General features: G+C 48.8%; 1 protein-coding gene across 2 annotated transcripts in view; it reads right to left on the bottom strand.

Moving 5' to 3' along the window:
* egg (SET domain bifurcated histone lysine methyltransferase eggless) overlaps positions 1-23,773 on the bottom strand; it is a 141,741-nt gene extending 117,968 nt beyond the window's left edge. Inside the window, exon 1 of one of the 2 annotated variants that reach the window (XM_075689793.1) lies at positions 23,595-23,773. The gene's annotated coding sequence lies outside the window, so the exon portion shown is untranslated. Of the gene's footprint in view, positions 1-15,823; positions 15,847-23,594 lie in introns of those variants that run through there. The other variant, XM_075689794.1, reaches the window with a different exon arrangement.
* Between the last annotated feature and the right edge of the window lie 1,248 nt (positions 23,774-25,021).

The following is a 25,021-nucleotide window of genomic DNA, read 5'->3' as shown; positions in this document are numbered from 1 at the left end:
CTCCTCCTCGTCTTTTCGTTCGATAAACAGAGGTACAGTCATATCCATAAATAGAAGCGCATTCATCCTCTGATGTAAACCACGTTTCACTAAAGCAAAGCAAGTCGAAGCAGTGTTGCAGCTCAGACAGATACAAACTGACTTCATCAAACTTATTTCTCAAACTTCGCACATTAAAATGTAATATTGAAAGCGGACATTGGTTCTTTAACGACGCCACATCCCCAGTAAATTGGAATTCCAGGGTCGCCATTGTGGTTTAGTAAACATAACGCATTTTTTGCTATCACGTATGCCGCCCTCACTTCGAGGCTGTAAGACTGGCCAGATCCTCCTCGCCGCGTATGACAACAGCTCGGTCGCCGCTCCTTTTTCGCACCAAAACTTTACCGTTTGAGTGCCAGACGTATGCGTATCCCGAGGTCTGGGCCCATTCCTTCGTCTTTGATAAAAGAGCACGTGATAGCCGTGTCCTATTTTCACACAAGAACACGTGCCCATGGTCCTTTAGTTGCTTCTTGTTAGCAAGCCAGGAATCGCGAAGTTCCTGGTGAACAAAACGAATAATGATCGCCCGTGTTTTGCCTGGTTTAGCGGGAAGTCTGTGTATAGCCATAACATCACTCTTGTTCAATAGTGGAAGCTTAATTTGCGTCGCTACTTCGTTTACCTTCATCATTAGGTCTTCGTTCTCGCTTTCAGTAATACCGTGTATTTCAATATTTAACCTGCGGCTACGGCATTCAAGATTATCCAGATCCCGTTTAATTTGGGACAATTCACTGCTCGAATTCGCATGTTCAAGTTGTTCAACTCTGTTTGATAGTTGCGTGGTAACTTTTTCCTGAGCCTGCAGCCTCGTCTGAAATTCATCGAATTTATCAGAAATATGTTTCACAGACGATTCCAGTTCCACCAGTTTGATTGGCAGAACCAAAAGGGTATCTAGCTTGGTTTCGATTGCTAGAAGTCGAACTGCTATGTCTCTCTGCGGCGTTTGCCGCTCAATTTCAGCATCCGCTCCTTGTCCCACCCCCCGACATGTCTCACATTTCCATGCCTTCTTAGACATGTCGCGCTTTCCAGTAAAAGCTTCTTCCGTTATACCGGAGCACGAACCAAAATGAAATTTGAATTTGCACTCACAGCAAGTCATGTACAAGCCATTGTCAGGCACCGCGGAGCGGCACACACAACAACGCGACATTTCAACAGGTACTAGTAGCACTCGTAAATCTCAAGCAGCGTTGGCAGCAGCGGCTGGCACATACAAAAGGTAACTGATAGAAACCACCAACCTGTAATATTTCAAAAACGTGTTTCAGTGGACATGCGTCAGATGCTGCCGCTACTGCCAAAGTGCGCAGGAAAACGGTTGTCAGGACTTGATATAGCCGCTGGTCCAGGGGGCGCTCCGAAAGGTGCGTTGATAGCAGATCTATGGCAGGGAAATCCGCGCGGCGGTATGGGCTCGCAGTATCGGCAATGAGGCTGCAAGTGGCAGAAGAAACCGGGAGTAAAGTTGAATGCTTGAAACCGGGGTAGGCCAAAGATGGGGTACGGGCACCGCAGTCTTCCGACGAGCGCCCGACGATTCCACGGGTAAAGTTTGTAGACGAGGCAGAGGCCACCGTACCTGTAATATTTCAAAAACGTGTTTCAGTGGACATGCGTCAGATGCTGCCGCTACTGCCAAAGTGCGCAGGAAAACGGTTGTCAGGACTTGATATAGCCGCTGGTCCAGGGGGCGCTCCGAAAGGTGCGTTGATAGCAGATCTATGGCAGGGAAATCCGCGCGGCGGTATGGGCTCGCAGTATCGGCAATGAGGCTGCAAGTGGCAGAAGAAACCGGGAGTAAAGTTGAATGCTTGAAACCGGGGTAGGCCAAAGATAAGGTACGGGCACCGCAGTCTTCCGACGAGCGCCCGACGATTCCACGGGTAAAGTTTGTAGACGAGGCAGAGGCCACCGTACCTGTAATATTTCAAAAACGTGTTTCAGTGGACATGCGTCAGATGCTGCCGCTACTGCCAAAGTGCGCAGGAAAACGGTTGTCAGGACTTGATATAGCCGCTGGTCCAGGGGGCGCTCCGAAAGGTGCGTTGATAGCAGATCTATGGCAGGGAAATCCGCGCGGCGGTATGGGCTCGCAGTATCGGCAATGAGGCTGTAATATTTCAAAAACGTGTTTCAGTGGACATGCGTCAGATGCTGCCGCTACTGCCAAAGTGCCCCTTTAGTTAAACCCCTTTAGTTAAAGTTTAAGTTAGTTAAAGTTTTTTTTTTTAGTTAAAGTTTAAGTTAAACCCCTTTAGGAAGTATATCAGTCCGCCATTTGGTGTCGCAGTTGTTAAAAATAAAATGTCATGGTGGTGGCTGCCTAGTGTGCTGTGTACAATATTGTTACGAGGAGTTGCGAAGAAATGGTTTTATTTACAGGAGAATTGGACGATGATGGTAGCGTGATCGTAGTGCAGCCCGGCCTCTCTAACTCCTCGTTTTCTTCGTCCTCTCTTTCTTCTCTTCCTGTCCGTGCCTTTCGTATCTGTTAAATTTCCCCGCAAGCAGACGAAGCCCGTGGGGCGAGTCAGGATGTACAAGCAGGGTAGAAAGGCTTCAGGCGAGCAATATGAGTCAGCTGAGTTCTGCTTGATCGCCGACCATTGCACAGGAGGCGAGCTATGACGTAAGTGAGTTCGCTCAGGCGGTCCACAACTACAAATGGGCCTGAATATTGTGTCAAGAACTTTTGGTACAATCCACGCTTGCGTTGCGGTGTCCAAAGGAGGAATAAGTCACCTTTTTGCAGCGATACTTGTACGTGACGGTCGTCGTATCGCTCTTTCGAATGACTTTGCGAGGCCAGAGTACGAAGACGAGCTATTCGACGCGCTTCTTCAGCGAGACACAAAGTCTTCGATACAGAATCATCACTGTGCAGAACGAAGGGTAGGAAAGTGTCCAGAGGGCTTCGCAGTAACCTTGCATACAGGAGGTAAAATGGGCTATAATTCGTGGTTTCGTGCTTCGCAGTGTTGTATGCATAAGTGATGAAGGGCAGCACGTCGTCCCAGTTCTTATGATTGGAGGAGACGTACATAGCAAGCATGTTAGTCAGCGTTCTGTTTGTCCTTTCAACGAGGCCATTGGTCTGTGGATGATATGGCATGGAATGACGGAACTGTGAAGTGCTCAAACGAAGTAACTCTTCAATGGCATCAGCCGTGAACTGGCGACCACGGTGACCACGATCGCTGATGATGACACGTGGTGGGCCATGACGAAGGACCACGGAACGGAGAAGGAAGGCCGCCACGCAAGCAGCGGTGGAAGACGGTATGGCTGCAGTTTCTGCATACCGTGTAAGATGGTCTACGCAGACAATTATCCAGCGGTTCCTGTTGTTAGATGGCTGGAATGGACCCAGAAGGTCAATGCCTACTTGCTCAAACGGCGTACTGGGCGGTGTCAATGGCCGAAGGGGACCCGGGGCTGCGGTGGTCGGTCGCTTGTGACGTTGGCACGTTTCACAACTAGCGACATAGCGACATAGCGCTTGGTTGCTTCGTACATCTTGGGCCAGTAAAAGCGCTCCTGCGTGCCGTGCAGCGTTCGTACGAAGCCGAAATGGCCGGATGTCACATCGTCATGCATGGCGCGTAGAACCTCGGAGCGGAGACTCTCGGGGACAAGAAGCAGAAAACGCGCGCCATGCCCGGAGTAATTAGTTTTGTACAGCAATTTATCACGGACAGTAAAGCGGCCGCTGCCTTTAGAAGTACGGGCGGCGACAAAAAGCGGATCAAGGGTAACATCATCCCGTTGTTCTCGCTGAAAGTCTGCCGCGTCAGGGAACGTAGGAGTAACAGCAGCGAGACAGTCGTCAAAATTCTCAGCATCGCAGTCGGTAGTCGCAAGAGGAATCCGAGAGAAGCAGTCTGCGTCAGCGTGACGACGGCCACTCTTGTACCCACAAAGTCGTATTCCTGGAGGCGTAGCGCCCAACGTGCGAGGCGACCAGAGGGATCACGCAAACCGACCAGCCAGCATAAAGAATGATGGTCGTTGATAATCTTGAATGGTCTACCGTAAAGATAACATCGAAACTTTTGTACGGCGAAAACGGCTGCCAGGCATTCCTGTTCCGTGACCGTATAATTGCGTTCAGGTTTGCTCAGACAACGGCTGGCATATGCGACAACCTGTTCTGCACCACTGTGACGTTGTACAAGCACCGCTCCTATCCCGATTCCCCTCGCATCAGTGTGAACTTCAGTCGGGCAAGATGGATCGAAGTGACGCAAGAGGAGTGCTGACGTTAGTATAAACTTCGGTTGAGAGAATGATGCGTCACACTCTGGCGTCCAATTGAAGGATGCATTTTGCCGCAAAATACTTGTCAATGGGTAAACGATGTCGGCAAACCGGGGAAGAAAACGACGAAAATACGAACATAGGCCAATGAATGAGCGGAGTTCTCGTGTTGACTGCGGTGGCTTGAAGGAGCTCACTGCTTCAATCTTACGAGGATCGGGTCTGACGCCATCCTTGTCGACTAAGTGTCCCAGGACCAGTGTTTGACGTTCGTCGAACCGACACTTTTTTGAGTTTAGGACCAGTCCAGCTTTCTCAATGCAGTCGAGAACGAGGCTGAGGCGTTCGTTATGTTCTTCAAACGTGCGGCCAAAGATTACAACATCATCGAGGTAACACATGCATATCTCCCACTTTAGACCGCGTAGTACTGTGTCCATGAATCTTTCAAAGGTGGCAGGAGCATTGCAAAGGCCAAAAGGCATAACATTAAATTCGAATAGGCCATCTGGAGTCACGAAAGCGATCTTTTCCTTGTCGGCAGGGTCCATAGGTATTTGCCAGTACCCCAATCGCAAATCAAGTGTTGAGAAGTAAGAAGCAGCGTGTAAGCAATCACTGACGTCATCGATTCGCGGTAGTGGATAGACATCCTTCTTCGTCACTGCGTTTAGATGTCTGTAATCCACGCATATTCTCCAGGAGCCATCTTTTTTTCGGACCAGGATTACTGGGGCTGCCCATGGACTAGATTACTCTTGAACGACACTTTTGTTCATCATCTCCTTGACTTGCTCGGCAATAACTTTGCGCTCGGACGATGACACTCGGTAGCGCTTCTGGCGGATGGGGTGTGCTGAGCCAGTATCTATTCTGTGACGAGCGCAGGACGCGGTATGACGGTAAATGAAGGGGTGCATCTCCATGCGTGAAATCAAATTCGGCCTCATGCCTGGCAAGGACTTGTACCAGTGCTTGCCGTTCCGATGTACCGAGAGCCTTGCTGATCATGCCAAGCATTAGCTCTTCAGAATGGCGATTATCGCAAGGAAAGTAAGCTGTAGAAACGTCCGTAGTTAGTGCCGCTATTGAAGTACATGCGGCTTCATCGAAAAGAGCGATTTTCATACCGCGAGGAAGGACAATCGGCGTGGCGGAAGAGTTCAGCGCCCACAACGTGGCGACTCCTTTCGTCATTCACACGACAGAGCAGGGCACAAGTATATTTTTTAGCACCGTTTATGCGGAGAGGCCTAACTACAAGGTCAACACAATCAGTATCAACAGTAGTTGTAGAAACACGAACGGGCGTCAGGCACCACGATGGTACAACCACTTCATCAAGAACACTGACTGTGTCTGTGTCCTTGTCTTCACTACCCAAGCTTTGTTCAGAATGTGCTGATATAAATAACTTGTTCAATGAGATTTCGCCACAACCACAGTCCACGGAAGCGCCGCACTGTTCAAGAAAATCGATACCAAGAATAACGTCGTGCGAACAACGAGAAAGAACAAGGAATTCCGACACAAACACTTTCCCAGCCAACAAAACACTCACAGCACAAACACCAAGGGGATGAAACCACTCGCCGCCTACTCCACGAAAGGTAATGCCGTCGTTCCAAGAAAACATAACTTTGTGGCCTTGCCGGTTTTTCAAAGCGAGGCTCATCACAGACACAGTCGCCCCAGTATCAACTAACGCCATGGTCGGTATTCCGTCAATCGAGACATTCACTGTGTTTTTGAACATCACAACAGGCAGAGGTATTTCTTGCAAAGACCGTCCGGCGACCACACATCCACTGGCCGCGGATGCTAGTTTCCCGGGGGCGGTCAGGAAGAACGGCGCCGAGGGGACGCAGAGCGACGGGGACGGCTATTTGGAGGCGTGAAACTCTGCTCAGATGCTGGCGAATCGCTGCGTCTGGTCTCGTGTGAGAAGTGATCCCTTGGAAGCAAATCGGTCGTCCGCAGGTCATATGAAGTACGGGTTCTGGGTGGCGAGAACATCGATGGTGTCCTACGTGATTGACGGGCTTGGCGACAATACCGAACTATATGGCCTGTGGAACGACAGTTGTAGCACACGGGTGGGTCGCGGTTCACAGCGTCTACCTCGAAACGAATGGTAGACGGCTGCAGGCGGCGAGAAAGTTCGTGGTCATGTGGATAACGTGTCTCTGCTGCTTGCTGAAATCCGTTATATCTTTCATAAGTCGCGTCGTGGTAGTAGGGTCGGTGCTGTTCTTGTCGTGGCCTGACAGAAGTCGCAGGGCCTCGGGGGTAAAAACGCGGCTGCTCTTGTTGTGGCCGAGCGCCATAAGTAGGGCCTCTGTCGTAGAGACGTGACTGCTGTCGGGGCGCGAGTTCATAATCCTCAGTGCCCCTTGCCGCAGGATACAGGGACAAGGATGCCACGTTTGGCTCAAAATCTGGTGGTAGGCGGAAGCTACGAGTGCCTGGATATGTCACTTGCGCGTGCAGGCTGAGTTCTTCCCGAACTATTTGTCGGATCGTTGATTCAAGATCAAGGGGCTGGTTGCTGTCCACGCTTGCAACTGTCGTTACATTGGCTAGCCTGCCAAACTTCGGCGTTATGCGCCTCGTCTTTAGTTGCTCGAAAGTACGACAGTGCCGAATGATGTAAGCGACGGAAGCCAGGCTGTCTTTTGCAATGAGGAAATTGTAAACATCCTCGGCAATTCCTTTTAGGATGTGCCCGACTTTGTCTTCCTCAGACATTCCAGAGTCCACCATCCTACACAGCTTTATTACTGCCTCAATGTAGGTCGTGCAGGTTTCTCCTGGTACTTGCGCACGTTGCAGTAGCGTCTGTTCTGCCCTTTTCTTTTTCGTCGCGGAGTCACCGAATCGCTCTTTGATTTCCGAAACAGATCTTCCCCATGTTGTGAATGTTTCCTCGTGGTTGTCGAACCACACCAATGAAGTATCGGTTAGAAAGAACACGACGTTCGAAAGCTGAGAAACGCTGTTCCACCTGTTGGCGGCACTCACCCGGTGATAATGGATGAGCCATTCCTCGACGTCTTCGTCCGATCTTCCGGCGAAGGGACGCGCATCTCTCAGTTGCAGAGCAGAACTTGGGGCAGCAGTCGGATGGGCCGCTGTTCGTCTGCGTCGTGGGACATATTCAACTCCGGTAGATTCGGTGGGAGTCCAGCAAGGCGACGGCTCCGTCGAAGAACTTGTGGTTCAGCCTCCGTCTTCGGGTGTCGATTACGCAGCACCTTTCACCACAACTGTTACGAGGAGTTGCGAAGAAATGGTTTTATTTACAGGAGAATTGGACGATGATGGTAGCGTGATCGTAGCGCAGCCCGGCCTCTCTAACTCCTCGTTTTCTTCGTCCTCTCTTTCTTCTCTTCTTGTCCGTGCCTTTCGTGTCTGTTACAATGTGTTGCGAGAACTGAAAAACAGTCGCTTCCTGATTTCTTCATTCAGTAACCTGCCGCGTGCATCGGCATTGTGATGCCCTTTCGTCGATACGTGGTGCCGGCCCGTACTGACACAACGACATGACCCGAAATGTAGTATCCTTATGCCATTTCTTAAAAAGATCACTATTTGTGTAAATCAGCGTTTTTGGTTGAAACCAAGAAAAAGATATTCAACGGTAGGTATCATTTTTGTCCGGCATTTGAGTTCTAGCTGAAAAGAGTCGGTGAAAGCAAATTTACAACAAAGCTAAGGCGACCCACAATCTGCACACAGCCGCAAGCCTACATGCGCTCCACTGAGAATAACCTGCCAAAGTTAAGGTCATGTGTCAGCTGGCCGCTCAAGCAATCTTTACTTTTTTTTCGTTTCTGCATCCATTCTGCCTGCGTCTACGGCAAAAACGTGAAGTGGGATGGTGGTGGTGGTGGTGGTGGTGAATTGTAGCAGCAGGCGGGTTTAGCCTGGCGAACAAGTCCGGCAATTGCTCCAGGCAGATAGATAAACAGAAATTGGTGGAGGCAGGTGGTAGCGTAATGGTTAGCGTGCCGATTTCCCAAATGCAAGATGGAGCATTTGGGAGATGGGCTCGAATCTCGGTGGTTTGTTTGTGAAGACAGCTTTCTGTGGTCTCTGGTGACTGCGAAGCTCAGAATGAGGCGGCATCCTGACGACAACGGTCGCCGTCAACGTAACAGAATAAGCGGGCGTGCAAGGTCACGTCTAAAGCCGAAAGCACATTCGGAGGAAATACACTATACTCTTGCCGACAAAAAAAAAACGTGATGAGTAACGAGCGGTGTTGTTGAGCGAGGCTGTAGACGGATAATGTCACCATAGACAGGACAACGCTCCCATCCTGGTGCTCAGCGGAAATATACGTCGACAGTGTGTCAATTAGCGTGTAATTGATACTTCATTAAGGTCGTTGCGTGTTTGTGTTGTGTCTAGCAGGAGCTAGTAGCGTAAGAGATGACACTGGAGAGAAGGCGGTGAGCGAAGTCCGCGAAAAGTAATTGAGGATAGCCATATAGAACGTCGACGCCATGTTGAATAAAGCCTGCGACTTCAGTTGCTCAGCCGCCAGAAAGGCTTGTGTCGTAGCATACCGCTGGGCGTATTTGGTAACCACAGCGATAAACACACATTTTGCGGAAGTAAACAGAGGAAAGGGACGTAGTGAGTTGGCCGCCCTTTTCGAGCTCTGGCATAGTTTGAAAAATGAATGTGGGGAAGTATGACGCACAAAATAGTATATGTCAACCCAAACGAATCAGCGTGGTCATACTTGCGCGACACGCCATGGTGGCCTGCCACCAATACATCATGAACTTGCAGTGATGAGAGTTTTCATTGCGTACTTGAGAATAAAAACGAGCACGTCAGAGACGTCCGAGGGACATTTCTAGGGTACAAGAGCACAACCCCCCCCACCCCCAAAAAAAAAATCACGAATATAAGCTTACGAATATGGGCGTCGTAAGATCGAGCACTTCGGCGCTTGTTGATCTTCTTTAGGATCACGTCAGCATTTCATTCAGCGTTTCTTTCTGAGAAAAAGAGTTGAAGGCGCCCGTTTATTTGCATCACAATGGCAGGCGTAACCAGGCAAACATTGACAGCATTTCATTAGAGAGTGCCTGCGTACTCTGTGGAGATTACGCATGACAATGACATCAAACGCAGAAAGCTTTGCTTACATCGATTCGCACATACATAGGATTCGCATAATTTTTTCACTCATTGAATACAGTGCATTCTACGGTGTCATTCTTCGACAAAACAGATGGTACCGATTTTCGCGTAATGAGGATTGGAACAAATTGTCTCACCTTCCGGCTGTCACCTTTCTCCTACTGCCAACATTCCTTCCCTTCCGTAGTTGCTTAGCTTTTATTGGGTTCGGCTGCTAATCACGAGGTCTCGAGATCGAATCCCAACCACGGCAGCGGTATTTCAATGGGTGTGAGATGCGAAAACCCGCGTACTTAGGGCTAGGCACACGTTAAAAAATCCCAAGTGGTCTAAATTATTCTCGAATCCTCCACTACGGTGTGCCTCCTAATGAAAGCGTGGTTTTGGCAAGTAAAACCTCATAATGTGTTATGTAACATTCGTTAAGGATGTCCTGGGCAGTCGCACAACTCTTGAGTACAATTAAGCGTCAGGAGTTGTGCGCGAGGTCTTTGAGTATGTGGATAGCCTTTATGGCATTCGATAGCTGCTAGTCTACATTGCGGCTATATAATAAAGGCGGAACGGCAACATGGTAGAGAATGGGGAGAACACACAAATCCCGCATATATTACTGCACAATAATTTTAAATATCGTTCTTGCTTCACGCACGTGGACAACCGCCATAGGAGACTACTTTGGAAACTAACTGCAAGTACTGTATATGTCGTACCCAATGGTGTACCTGGCCTGGTGGCCAGTAAATGGAGACGTAATATTGCGAACAGCTTTGGCTATAGCGTGCTAACGGACAACGACACAAACTGAAGTGACTAGTGCAAGAGTGGACAGGGAACACTAAAGACGCTACAAGGACAAGCGCCCAGTTGGATGTTTGCGCGCTTATCCTTGTCGCCTCTAGTGTCCCGTGTCCACTCTTGCGCTAGTCACTTTAGCATGGAATACCAACTAGCCCGGTCTCACAGCCTGCGACGACACAGGGATAGTTTGCTCAACTCTTGTATCGTGACTTTTGTGTTAAGGTGAAAAACCAACTTATCCATGCATATTTCTTAATGCTTAAGCACATCTAGATTTGCAGCTGCGGCGGTGGCCCATGTGTGCGCATTGCAATGTCGCTAGTGAAATAATTTTGTGCACCTTAACGAATTCGATAGTGGAAAATCAAAATCCGTCCACGACGGCGTCTCTAGTAGGCGCTGTGCGATGTTCGGACGTTAACAATGTATGCCGACTGAAGAACGGCTGCCCCGAAGTACTTCTGACGATTAGGCTAGCTTCTTTACTCCGTAGAATGAAAAAAGAAAAGGAAAAGAAAAAAAAGAAGAAAAAAGAACCGCATCAAAAGCCCAGAATCAACCATTGCTCGTCGCGACTAAACGCTCTTAGGATGACGAGTAATTTCTAGGCGACGAGCGAATACGCTTGATCAAGAACACTGATAACACCGGCGGGACAAGCATTGTGGCGAAGTTCAATGCGCAGGGATAGCTTTTATTTATCTTTTTTTTGGTTGACGTCATCACGCGTCACCGCGGGAAGTTTGAAAAGTTTAAGGTTAGTACGCCACGTGGTGGCACTCACGCGAACTAAACCCTCATGTCCAGAAAAGCTGGATACGCTCTAGCCTGCTACTCCGCACTGGTGTAACGGATACAGGGAAAGAGGGACATAGATTCCACATGTCTAACCGATGGTCCACTGATATCCGACGGACATTCGGATCAGGTGCGAACGTCCATGTCCAGCATATAAATGTTCACGAATATCTGCTGGACATACGGACAACATCCGAATATTCAAGCCCGACATGGGTCCTCTGTGGACAAACAAGGTTAACAAGAGCCGGTCAGTTTTATCCTGCGGATATACTGCGGACTTCGTTAATATAGCATATCCGACACCGGACATTGCTGGGAGCTCTAATTCTTAGGCCTCACCAAAACAATCAAACGTTGATATACAGTATGTAGCTTTCTCTCTTCTTCGGATCCCAGCGGTCTACTGTACGGTAATCGTTTCACACTACGCAAATACAGCTCGCTATACCGATGCTAGCACAGGTAACAAGCGGCACAGCAAAAGCATTGGTTGTAACACAGCTCGTGCTTTGTCGTTTAAGATAATGTCGTAAACTTATTCCTTCAATAAGCATCAAAAGTATGCCGATCAGTGTTTACATGCTATCTTTCTGTGCTGAGTTGCCGCGCCGTGCAACCTACGTGCCTACAATGCGGAGGAGAGCACAGCCAAGTAGTTCGGACTTTGACACTGCCGAAACAAACAGTTGTCGGTTGTAGTGCCCGCACATTTTGGTACAGCCGTTCGTGTCTTCGACAAAACTGAACCACGAGAATGAACGGTAAGTGAAGCGATCGTAATGAATTTTGCACGCTCAATACATATTTGATCCTGTGTTGTCAGGCGCTCGCCGTAACAGCTGGCCGTCACAACGGAATTGACATTACAACTGTGGCTGGTGAACCGTTCCGATGAAGTCGGAAACGCTCACGGATCCGTGTCGTGTTCACAGTGATTTTACACATAAAAAAAGTGTCTTTATATTGTAAAGATCTTGTCATGCATGCAGATAGTGCACTTTTCATGCGCCTCGACTATAGAACTTGTTTTTCGCCGTTGCACGAATGTGGCGGCCAGCTATTTGCTACAGCCATGCGGACTACGTACAGTCAGAAGTCACTATCATGTCTAATATTCCAAGCGCGAGGTACAATTGTATGAATGACGCCAAACTGTTATAATTGGCATACTGCAAAGAGTCATGCAAGACATTAAAATCGTGTATGAAAATTTCGAACAACTCAGAACAAATTAAGTTTGTGCGCCTGTCATCTGTGCATTTAGTTCTGTCCAATTATTGCAATGTGGCTAGGACTTGACTTAAGTTATGTGTATAATAATGTGTATATAAATGTGTATTTGTAAGCTGTAAAAAAATGTTTTGCTCATTTGCTTCAATACGTTCAACGTGTGTGATTTCATGATTCATTCATAACAGCACTTTGATCTTGAAATTGGAAATGTTCAAGACGGCATCAATATACCTGATGTTTCAGATACATATTGACTGAAGCATCACCGAAAAGCAAACAACTCTTTGAAGATCGCCTACAGCCTTCTCCAGAGACCAGCCTGTAAAGGACTCTCCGTTTGCTAACATTTCCATTCACGTCACGCAACCTGCGCAGAAGCAGAGCCCTACTCAATTGAAGAACATATATGTTAAGCAGATAGCCTGCAGTAGCTTTTATGCGCTGTGGTCTCCAGCTTGCAGCCTGACCTCTGGAAGGTTGTATGTTGACTGCTGTATGTTGCTGTTGTATCCTAATAAAACAAAACAGCTGTGAGAGTGTTCCTAGCTGTGCACCAATGTGAAGGGTCTTCGTTAAAATCAGTGCCGTAGTTTGTGTTGTACCACTTACATTGCAGTAAAAAAAAAACGCCGGTGAATGTTGCGACACCACTGACGTTGCATTCTGTGATTTTACGTGCCAAAACCACGATTTGATTATGAGGCACGCCGTAGTGGGGGACACCGGATTAATTTTTACGACCAGGGGATCTTTAACGTGCCTCCAATTGACAAGACATGCAGGTTATTGCATTTCACCCCTACAGAAATGCGGCCGCCGCGGCCGGGATTTGATCCCGCGACCTCGAACTTACCAGCGCAACACAGCATTGACGCTATGGCAATGACCTCAGAGGCTGAGTGAGGTGGCAATACATACGCAATGAAATAAAAAAAAAAATTGACATCCCTCGGACATCCAATATTTGCAAAATATGTATCCTACGGATGTCCTGTGGACATCCTGAAAGCGAATAGCCTATTCTATAGATCCCTGGGACATCCGAATATCCGGTTTTGACATCCGCGGGACCTTTGCTGGACGGCTCTTTTCCTATGGCCACGTCCGTAGTACACTCGGCGGATATGTGTAAATGCCCGCAGAACACCCGAAAGTTCACTAATTGTTGTCCTCTGGATATCCGGTGCACATGCATGGTCCATTGGGTATGATATTATATATATATATATATATATATATATAAAGTGAGGAGCATGGTGCACTGATACATTTCTTTACTCGACGTTCCCGCCTTTGTCGTGGTTACCTTGATAAGGGCCGATCGGCCTACCGAAAGGACGATATATATATATTAGAACACGGTACCGCTGGCTGACGTTCTTCGAGGGCGGGTCACACCACATACATCAAGAGCAACTACTGGCAGTGGGCACCTCAAGCGGGAGTGAGGTGGACATACTATTGAAAGAACCAATTCCAGCGCTGGATTCATGTTTCCACGTGCATCTAGTAACCTTTTTCTTTAAGTTGCTTACCTGCCCTATTTACATGCATCGCAACTCCACACTTAGTGCTTCCGATGCTTGAAGGATAACTAAATGTTTACATTTATGATTTCACGGCACGGGCTAACTTCCGCCTCGAACGTTAGGTTCCGACAGTGGCTTCAGTAGCGGCAAATTGCAAAGCTGCATGAATCTAATGGGCGCACAGGCGCGGTAGCTACAAAAGTTAAAAAAAAAAAAAATGCGGGACACACAACACGACATCGAAGATGATTTTCAATGCAATAAATCAGCCTAAGAACGCACGAATGAAGGAACGTGCGAGCGACCGAGCGTTTTCCTTGCCGAGTCCGACCACCGACCAATTACGAAAACGGCCGAAAGAGCCAAAGAAGAATACTGGCTTAAAAAAAATGCGCTGCAACTGTTCCACGTTTCCTTCCGTGGTCACTGAGCTACCATTACTTAGCTTCCAGAAACAAGAAAACGGAAGAGAAAGGCGAATTCGAGGCGTTCGTCAAGCAACGATGCACGCGCGCTACAGCACAGCGCGAGAAATACGCAGCGCGGAGACCGCCTAGACTAGCTGCGCAAACACGATCCCCTTGCGCGGGACACACAAGATGGCCGCCAGCGGCAGCCAGCATGCCTTCCTCCCACCCCAACGCCGAGAGAACCAGAGGAGCCAGCGGCGGCCGGACTACTTTTTCTGCCATCACGTGCGCGGCCGCGGCCCCGCCTCAAGCGCTATCGCTAACGGCAGAGATCCCCTCAGTGACCGCTATCTATCTGCAAGTGCGCCGCAGCTTTTGCAGATGCACCAGAAACGTTCGCCACAAAGGTTTTCACTTCACGCAAACTGCATGATATCGAAACAAGGCCTTTTAATATTCACAACAACAACAACAAAAAAAAGAAATGTTCACGTTGAATTTCAAGCCTGGCTGCTCATGGTTTAGAAGTGATCATGGACATTCGAAAAGCCCGCTTTAAGCAAAATTTCTCGTTGCCGTGCATCCGATTTGCTCATGTGTTAACTTCCTTATAAACTTCAAAACGGTATCACGAAGGGCGTGAGAAAACATAACGGCTCAGTTGGCGCACTGCTACGCCGGATATGTTGCATAAGCGATGCTGCAAGTCCGTTGAGCCTCGAGAAAGCGACAAGAATCTAGTTGCAAGATGCTAACGAAAAAAAAAAAAAAATTCGAAACACCATAACGGAATTAATAGCTGCCCCTCCCCTTCCCGCTCAAGTTGGTGTTCAAAAAGTTCCACCTGCTTCAACCAACGCTTGCAGCAGTGTGCACCACGCCCATGTCAACCACTTTAAACGCACAAACCTGTCTAGGGATACAACCGTGCGAGTACAGCGATTAAGCATAGCTCCACCGTCAGTTGGAGTTATGCGATTCCTCGAAGTAGTTAGTGTATATGCTACAAGCATATCCAGTAACTCTACCTCGAAGGACAACGCAAAGTCAGCGACGTTGCATGAAGCATGCTGCAGGCAAGGCGACCGCATCTGACACAGAGCCTCGATAGCTGGCGCCATCTGTCGGTCTCAACGCTAAGTACTACATCCTTGCGCTGCGTTTCCCCACCGGAGTGAGCAGTAAAAGTCGACAAACGCCAGGCGGCGGCCCTGGCGTTCGCGAACGTGCACGAAACTCTCGATAAAAATGCGCGGTTTGTCAACGATCGTCGTCCAAAGCCGTACGGCGGAATATCAGTAATCTACCTGAGAAACAACTCAAAAACGTGCACTTCTTTACAACATCGAAGGTGCGTCTCACGGCCTGTTTCCGTGACTTCGACCGCCAAACAGCCGTTCGCGGAACAACACATAAGTGTTCCCGTCCCGTAGGATTGCTACACGTTGCGCGCATGATTAATGATGCCGCTTAGGCACTTACTTAAGCCGTGATGACATGCAAAGTAAGGCAGAAGTTGCGGTTTCGAATGGGACGCCTCTCTTTTCTAGCGTGGGTTCAGAAGGGGTCTGGGCTTACCAGGGGCTTACTTGTGACGAAGGCTCTCTCTCTCTGGTGATGTCGTCCTGCGGAAGGCGGAGAGAGAACGGCCAGGCTACGCGAGCATCTCACCTGACGACCGACACAAGACGTTAGAATTGCTTTCGCGGAGGAACGAGCGAACGAGCGAACGACCAACCACGACTCCGCGCGCAAGCACTTCGTTAAAAAGAAAAGGGGCAAAGAGGGAAATAACGATACGCCGGCGGCTGCGGAACGGCACACCATGCGCGCAAGGGCGCTAGAGCCGCCAATTGGCACGCGCGATAAAATAGTTCCAGGAAACGCTAAATTAGCTCTCTCACAAAGCGTGATTGAAATGTGGGCCCCAATCTTCATCGAATAAATAAAGTGCATCTTTGTTTGCTAGTGTCTGCCTTGGATACACTTTCGGTGACTTGTCCACGTTTCAAAACGAGAAGAAGCATGCCAGCTGCGCTGATGAAGCTGCACTCAACTTTGGTCAACAGTAAAGTGCAGGCGTCGAAACCAATGGGATGTCGTGGAGTTTCAGACTTATACTACCTTCAGTACACATCGAGATCAGTCGGCCGTGTGCTAACTGCTTTGTTATGCAGAAACCCAGCGCCTTGCTTCAAACCGGAAAAGTTATGAAACGCCTTATTTCCAAACAAGTCTATGCCAGAGCTACATGACATAACAGCGAGATGCTGTTAAATGCGTTCAAAATGAGCTGCCTGTTTACAAGCACGCGTACGATGGATACAATGAAATAAAAAAGTATCTAGGCGAAGCAAGTACAAGGCGTAGCGTTCTCTTTAAAAACTCACTATTTCATCATGACCATGCAGATGTGCCGGTACGTCCTTTTCTCTATGCGTACTGATACGATCACGACCGGGTGAGGCGGGCTTCACCGCAGGAGTCATGAGACGTCGAAGCGCGCGTCATCGTGAGGAAAAACAGGGGGAAAGAAATGTCCGACGGTTACGATATTCCCTAATACTAAATTTGCGGGCAGCTGCATACGCGTTTTCACTTCGCGATATATTAAGGCAAAGAATTTGAGGCCGAAATCACCGCACCGACTGGCAGTGGGCCAGTGCCGTCAGCGCCTCCGCAGAGGGAAGGGCTGTATGGGAACGCTAGCATGATGAGCGGCATCGGCGCCAGCTGTGGAAGACGACGACGTTGACGAACGCGCGAGCAGTACGTGGCACGAGCGCGTTCGCGCGGTTACGCAAAGTACGGCGACGCTCAACCCAGGAACGGGTGCCTCAGAGCTACGCTTTAAAATATATTCAAATGTTATTTACGTGGAAAGAGTCTCTCAAGTCATTCTGATCTAACAGATGGAACTTAACGCTCTTAAATAGGGTGGCGTGCGTAGCAGGAATAATCAGTGGAGAGGTCCGATAGAAGAGTCATCAAGAAGTGGGCGCTATGCTTTGTGGGTCGGCGACGACCATGACCACCTCCTTTGTGTCATTTGTCTCTGCTGCTACTCTCCACACAGGCCATCTCAGGGGTGAGGCTGTGGCTCTGCACAATGACAGCGCTACACAATCACCGTCCTTCCCATGATTCGTAGGCGTCCTACTGGTTCCAGACTCGTCCCGGTATGCGGACTCGCCGTCACTGTGACGAGACACACTCAGTCCGTCTCCACGGCAGGGTGAATGAATCCGCACAAAGACAAAGCTGGCTTCGCCACTGGTGGTAGCTTCACCGCAGACATTCTTCGAATGTGGCTCTCCGCTTCCGGGAGAAGTGGTGGTAGCGTGGCTACTTCTAGCCACCCTAGTAGTGGTGAGGCTTTCTCATAGTTTGCAAAACTATTTGCAAAAGTATTGCTGCCCATGCGCGAGAAAAATACTTTCTAACCAAATAGTCTAGACCACAGACTAGCAGAACTATCTATTGTTCTCATTCAACAGCTTCGCCTTTACCACCACCGAACCATGCACACGCCTCTACTCTGCCAGAGTTTGGCGGTGGTAAATAAAACAATGAATAGTATCCGCACACAGGTCATCAAGCAGGGCGTGGGCTAAATATCAGGGCGTGGAATTTTAGCGGTAATATTTTAATGCCTTTGAGTACGCGGTCATTCTCAGGTAGCGGCAGGCGGGGGGGGGGGGGGGGGCTGCTTTTAAAGGGATAAATGTAGTCTGTAAACGAGAGTTCATGGTTCGAAAACACTAGGTGGCGCTCACTATTTTGCAAATTTACAGAGACTTTCGAATATAAGTGGTAATGCACGACGAATCTAGTCCTTCAGGTTAGCACCGAGAAATCGGTAATTATGATCTTTAATGAAGACTCGAGTGATGAGTTGGTATCAATTCAACATGAAGTCCATACCCACAGTCCAGCAATATATATCCCTGGTTGTATACGTGTATACACAAAGGAAGGAAAATCCTACACAAGCGCCCCCAAACTTAATGTAAAAAAGAAAACAGAGCGGCATGCAGCAATAATGAAACACAGCACTTTGGTGCTACAATAAGCACTAGGTGGTGCGAGTCATTTGTAAAAGTACAATGGTGCCAGCGCTAACGCTCGCAAATGCTATAAATCATAAATCTTGTCGGGGTTGGAAATTAACCTGAGGGCACTGGGCCGACCGGCTTTCGGGGCCCACAGCAAAACTACATAATTCGAGCTTCTTTTAAGATTAGTTTTGAAGAAAGATTAAGGAACATGGATGAAAAGAAGTGGCCGGCTAAAGTGCACAAATATCTGTACCACAGGAGCATGGAGAGCTTTGTCGTCAACTGTCTGGTATTCGTCTAAAGCTTTCCCCACTGCTTTCAACAGAGCTTCCTTACTTTTTGGTCCTAGTACATTAATCAGCCTAACGGGAACCTCGTCTAGCCCTGTGGCTGTGCGCTTAGGAATTTTCTCTTCGGCTTTCTTCCAGTTGAAATCTGTCAGCACCAGCTCCCCTTCCATCTGGTCCTGTTTCATGCTCTCTTTTTTCTTCAAATATAACTTCATAATTGCCTTGGAAAGTTTCAGAACGACAGGCTCCCATACTATAACGCCATCTGTATTGCGGAGAGACTACCGCTGATACAAGATCATCTGCGAACACAATCTGTCCGCGCTCTCTCTCTCTCTCTACGTGGAGTGGCGAGTGTCAACACCTATCATATTCATCGGCCACTACTTCGTTTCCATCTCTAAGACCCTCTATATACCTTTCTCCCTCCTATCCTCTCTCTCTCTCTTTTAACCCCATCCCCTCCACCCTGCTGGCGCTGAGCCGTGCTCCCGCATGGGTTGCAGAAAATAGCGCTAGCTTTTTCTCCTTCCCCACAAGAACCACTTCTCTTACACCGTGGGGACACGTTAAAGAACACCACAGTGTCAAAATTAATCCCGGAGTACGCCACTACGGCGTGCCTCATAAACCGATTGTGGTTTTGGCACGTATAACACATAATTCAATTAAAGTTTAATGATTCTGTCACGATGCGATTTATCATAAGAGGCAATGAATGTGCTCAACCCTCTCAGTGGTTATGCAGTATGGCGCACAATAACGTCTCAAGCAAACGCCTCCCCTTGCATGTTCTGTGTACTAAGCAGACAAACGGCAGTGGCAAAGTTGGCAAAGCCAATCGCTGTGGATATGCTAACACAACAGAACAGCAATAAGCGTGCTGTCCAATCTCCGTTAGGCAACGACTGCGTAAACGTGGCTGAGCGCGGCCGTGCGAGCCTATTTTGAAAACGATCTGCGATACATAGTAGTCAAGGTGCCCCGAGGGGTCATAGCTTTGTATGCGCTCTGTTCTCGCCGCTTAGTTCGCGTTGAAGCAAGGGGCAGCACGAAGGTCAGTTCGCTCGCTGCTGGTGCCGCTTTACCTCCCGCCAGCGTTTTGACAGCGAGTGTCCGCGCTCATCGAGTGAGATGTGTTTCTGTTTGCCTTTGCGTGCGTGACAACATGCTTGTTAATTTAGTTAGTAAATGATTGTTCACGAGTTTATACGGCCGATAAACCTACCATACCTACTTCGTATAGCTGTCCACTAATTTGCTATCGCAATCGATGCTTCACCTTTTGGGCGATTCTGCGACATTTTTGTAGGACACATATCCCTTAATTACTTACTGCTCACTAATTGTTACTTTCGGTATCTACAAATGGCCTACGCAAGTAGCTACCAAATCCAGCCAAATCATACAGCTTTGACATTTACACACAAGAAGAATGCGCAGCACGGAGATTGGGGCACATTATTTATAACGGGGAAATTATGAGAACGAAACTAACCGGGAGCGTTGGTCTTTGTGGAGCCTCAGTAAAGGAGCTACATAAGGGGTGCTGATGAGTGTGTATCCTTTATGTAGTCTGTGTTCTGGCTCTCTGCAGAGCTTTTCTATGTTAACGATAGAACAGCGCAAGCTGCGCCGAAGCCCTGCCGCCGACCCTTATCCCTCCTCCACCATTCGCCCACGCAACCGCACCTTCACGCCACACCACGACCACGACAGTAGCTGTCTCTTCACTCCCGGGCTGTCAGAGAGATCTGGGTGAGTAACGCTACACATCTGAAACCCTCCAGGACGGCAGAATATCGCCATCCTCGACAAAAAATAGTCCGTCGCAAAACCCGACAGGCTGGCAACGGCATTGGTCTCGTAGCGATCGCCCTCATTGTTCTAAACCTGCGGCGCTGCATTGACGACACAAGGCACGGAATACACAGATGGAATACAATAAGGAAGAACAGTCTGCCCGTGAGGAGAATATGGCGCAACAGCTGCACCTGTAGCGCAGGGTGAAACTGATACCACTAGAGGCCTCGCGCATGCGTAGATACGGCAAACAACAGATGAAGAACACCTAAGGCTTATGACTCAACCGAGTGCTACCCTTCTGTCAAGCATAACGAGCCTTCATTAAAATTTAAATAAAATTCTGGGGTTTGTGCGTGCCAAAACCATGATCTGGTTATGAGGCGCGCCCGTTGTGGAGTACTCCGGATTAATTCCGACCACTTGGAGTTCTTTAACATGCACCCAATGCACGGTACATGGACGTTCTTGAATTTCGTTTCGTCCCCATCGAAGTGCAGCAGCCGCGGCCGGAATTTGATCTGACGCCCTCGTGCTTAGCTCCTTTATGCTTGAAACATCGCATTATCCCAAGCATGACGAAGAAGTCGCTGACGTCGATTAAAGCACAACTCAAGGATGCATAAGCAATAAATATTCACGCAGTCCGTGATAGCGATGTATTATGTGCGCGAGGGCGGAAAGGAACGCTGGCAACGATAGAAAACGGTACTAGCGACGCTAGCGACACCCGAGAGAACAAACTAATCGATGTTGCTCTCCAAAACGAAAACAAGTGCTACTCCGATGACGCTCTCTGTTAGACCATATGTGGCATAATAAAAGCGACGGGTCGCATTTTTCAGCTCCCTGGATCGACCGGCTTGGTCAGGGAATATATATATATAGACGACGTTCAGAAATATGTCCTAGCAAACCTGACCATTGACCACCTGCGACCTGAAATTGCCAGTAATGAAACTGCATAGAGAACACCATACAATGCATTACTGGTTGAGACGACGTTCAGAAATATGTCCTAGCCAATCTGACCTTAGACCACCTGCGACCTGACATTGCCAGTAATGAAAGACTGCATAGAGAACACCATACAATGCATTGCTGGCTGAGGATCTCGCAAACAATCCGGTGGCGCCACCTTTCGCAGCGCCATAGTACCACAAACACGGCCGCACAGGACCATCCTTTTTTCCACCCCTTCATGCAGCGCTGTCTTGGAGCGTGCCAGGAGACGCGGAAAGAAACCACCGAGAGTCGCTGGAAGGCACGGTTCGGGGAGCATGCTTCAATAGTTCCATGTGATCCCCGAGTTAAAGCTACGATTAGGCGACGAGGAGCTTCGCGCCTTAAGACAGGCGAAGTTGTCCAGCAATATCTTGTTAAAGGGACCCTGAAACGCTTTTGACGATTTTCTACAAACGTATCGGGTCGTTAGAGTAGGTCCTTCTGATCATTAATTGACACATCTAAGTGCTCCGCGTAAAGCGTGTAATTTATTATAAGGTTTTAAATATGCACGTCGCTGCCGATCGCAGCGCACTGCTCGGCGAAATTTTAAGCCGCCCCTACCCATATGACCGAAATCACCCATACGACGTCAGTGGGGCGAGCTATCCGATTGGCTGACAAGGGCGCGTGATCGATATTTTTCCAACTTTATGGTAAACAAATGATCTTCGTAATAGTTGGAATGTTAGTTAACTTGTTTTTATAAAAAGAAAGTAACATAAAGAGAATGCACAAGAATAATTTTTCAGTACACTTAAGCACTTCCGGCACACAGCATGTGTCGTCTGCTTGTGCTACAACGTACTCCATTTTGACGAGAGCTCCGCGGTCAGAGTCGGTCTCAGTCTTTTCGCGAGCACTATGATTCGACTTTGTTGCCTTGTGGACTGCAAACGTAGCGACTGGCAATATGTCAAGCTGCGACATCGTGTCCCTCTGCAAGGCAGCGTACGAGCGAACTGGCTGCTGCGCATCGGACTGCCGCTATCCGATCGGCGCCAGGATTTGCGCGTTTGTGGCCGTCACTTTACACCGGAAGATTACTAACGCATTAGCGTTTCCCGAGTCCGGTATTAGGGAAAACGCAAGCGCAAGGGGACAGAGTCTGGCCGCTTGACTTTGCCGTAACGGGATGAGCCATGAGATGAGCAGAAGGGCAAATGCGAATGGCCTGCACGGTGCAGCCACCTGGTGGCACAGAGCTCAACCATACACAGTAGCAGCAACGAAGTGTATTCTTCTTTGCAGCTGGTGTGTATTTTTCGCAGGAGTGTAATCATGAACACGTTGTTTTTATAAATGTTTAAAATGTTTTGCACTTGATTAGAGCAATATTAGCGCTTTGTTTGGCTGGTTCAACGCTGCACCAACAAGTGTATGGACCGTGCTGACCGATCAGGCCGGTCACGTACGTCTACGCTAATGTTCCTTCATTAGCTTGAGTTTATGCCTACAGTCATTTGCCGAAATGACCAGCTTGCCTGTGGTTACCGGAATACAAGACACGTTCGGCGCTTGGACACAATGCTCGCAACGCACGCTGCTTCGATAGCTCTCGCTTGGGGTCGACGGCCAAGCGGCTAGCGGAGCGGTCTCGCGCGGGCGGGGGCGGGCTCCAGAACAACCGGAAGTGGACGATGTGACGTCGCATCGTGACGCTGAACCAGTGAAGGCGGAGCTTAGCCCCACTCGCTCGGCGAACGAGTTGAGGAGGAAAAGCATGGCTAGGGAGGAGGGTAGCTTCTAATCGCTTGTAGCTCCATTAATACGTAACGCTTCACTTAAATTGTGGTGCGAATGTTCTACTCAAGCTGTACCCTACGCGTCTACAAAATTTGTCCGAACCGTTTCAGGGGCCCTTTAAACTGCCTCTCGGCCACTAAGCTACATAGTCACACGCACGGCACATGGTTGCTCACTCTTGTCTTACGCACCGTCGCGCCACCTAGAACCACGTGACAACTCCGCAGAGCGTTTGAACGTCACGCTCTACTTGAAAAAACATACTCCCAGGTGTTAGTCCGTATTTCCTTTACTTTGCGCTAAATGTATGAAGCTTTAAGATCTACAATTATGCTTACGCGTAGCTTGTAACAAACACACCCAGCAAGTATATTGTCTAGAATATACAGCAAGTCATTGCTATCGCCATGACAGTAAAAGACAAAAAGTAGGGGTTACCGCACTAACCTGAAGGTAGTCAATGCTGCCACAGGCTTCGCCTTGCCAGAGATATCTGTGGTGATATTTGGACCGCAGCAGGATTCTTAAACGCTACAATGATTCAGACAATACGTCGGAAGTAAGCGAACAGGGGAGAGCGTTCGAAAGCTCGCAGCGGTGACGCTGGCTGTTCAGGAAACCGCCGACAGCGGAGGTACACGCCACGCGCCCAAGCGCGCGGCTGCACGTTGTAGGGCGCGCGAGAAAATAGTTCCACAAATGTCAGTCTCGCACAGCGTCGCGACCGTAGGTAGCTCACGTAAGCTCCTAAAATCGTGTTCACAGACATTTAGGCAAAGTCTCCGCAAAAGCGTGGCACCATTAGACAGCCTCGGCAAAGACGATATAGGGACGCCGATCGCGGCATACTTTGATTGGTGGGCGCCATGCCGAATTTTTTCCATAGGCCGCCTGGCTCGTGATTTCTCCCCGAGAACAATGAAAGCTCCGTTAAACCATGCAGCGACACGATCACGTATGTTCTTATCACCTTGTGTAAATCTCGCATGACACGTTACGGCACCCCGCGACAGGAATAATCTACGCGAGATATGAGTTCGCTTCGGCAGGCTATTGCACCGCAAGAAATTCACAGGTGAAGCTCTCCTCTAACTCAGCCCGTACAGATTTCCCATGCGCTACCACGGTGGCCGCGAAAGGTAAGGTTTAGAGCCAAGAAGGATGGTCAGACTCACTCCCTGTCGTTCTGTCACTCGAAAAAATCGCAGAAGTATCGCTCATGTAATAATTTCATCGATCACATGCCGATTTGTACAGGTATGAAATTTCAAAGCCCGAAGGAACTGCATTTTTTGAGGATTCTTCTACTCCGATGCCATTCAGTTCATATCACACGCCGCGCTGAGTGGTCGTTTCCTGTAGTAACGGCGGCTCGTCGTCGTGCGGGGCAATTAATGACGAAAGGCAAAAACAACGCACATTTAAAAGGAGTGTTACAAAACACGACCCAAGGATGCGCTCAGGTTTGTAACCGTTGGATAAGAGAAGTCAGGCACCGAGTGGGTTCCTACCGCCATTATAACGAAGAAAGACCCCAGTGGACGCCTCCGTTTTCAGACACTTACCCTAATTCCTCTGTGCTCCATTCATCCCTCGAGGCCTGACCAGGAAATATACGTAATCTTATGCAGCCTTTGTTTCGGTGTCGCTCTATCGTTTGACGCAAAAGTGCATGGGAGGAACGAAGCAGGGGCGGTAATCTCGGGTGATCATTTTTGCGATACTCGGAACCGGACGCGCCCGCGTATACAGGCAACAGCGTTTCTGGCACTGTGCCGATCTCGGAACAGGAACGCTTCGACGCTTCAAGTGGCGAGTGATCGCGAAAGTGAAATTATCCCTGAAAAAGGCTCATTCACACTAGGCCAACACGA

The sequence above is a fragment of the Dermacentor variabilis genome, chromosome 4 (assembly GCF_050947875.1).
Source record: "Dermacentor variabilis isolate Ectoservices chromosome 4, ASM5094787v1, whole genome shotgun sequence".
NCBI classification, from domain to species: Eukaryota; Metazoa; Arthropoda; class Arachnida; order Ixodida; family Ixodidae; genus Dermacentor; species Dermacentor variabilis.
Note: the sequence above shows the minus strand (reverse complement) of the source record. Positions and strands in the feature narration are given on the sequence as shown.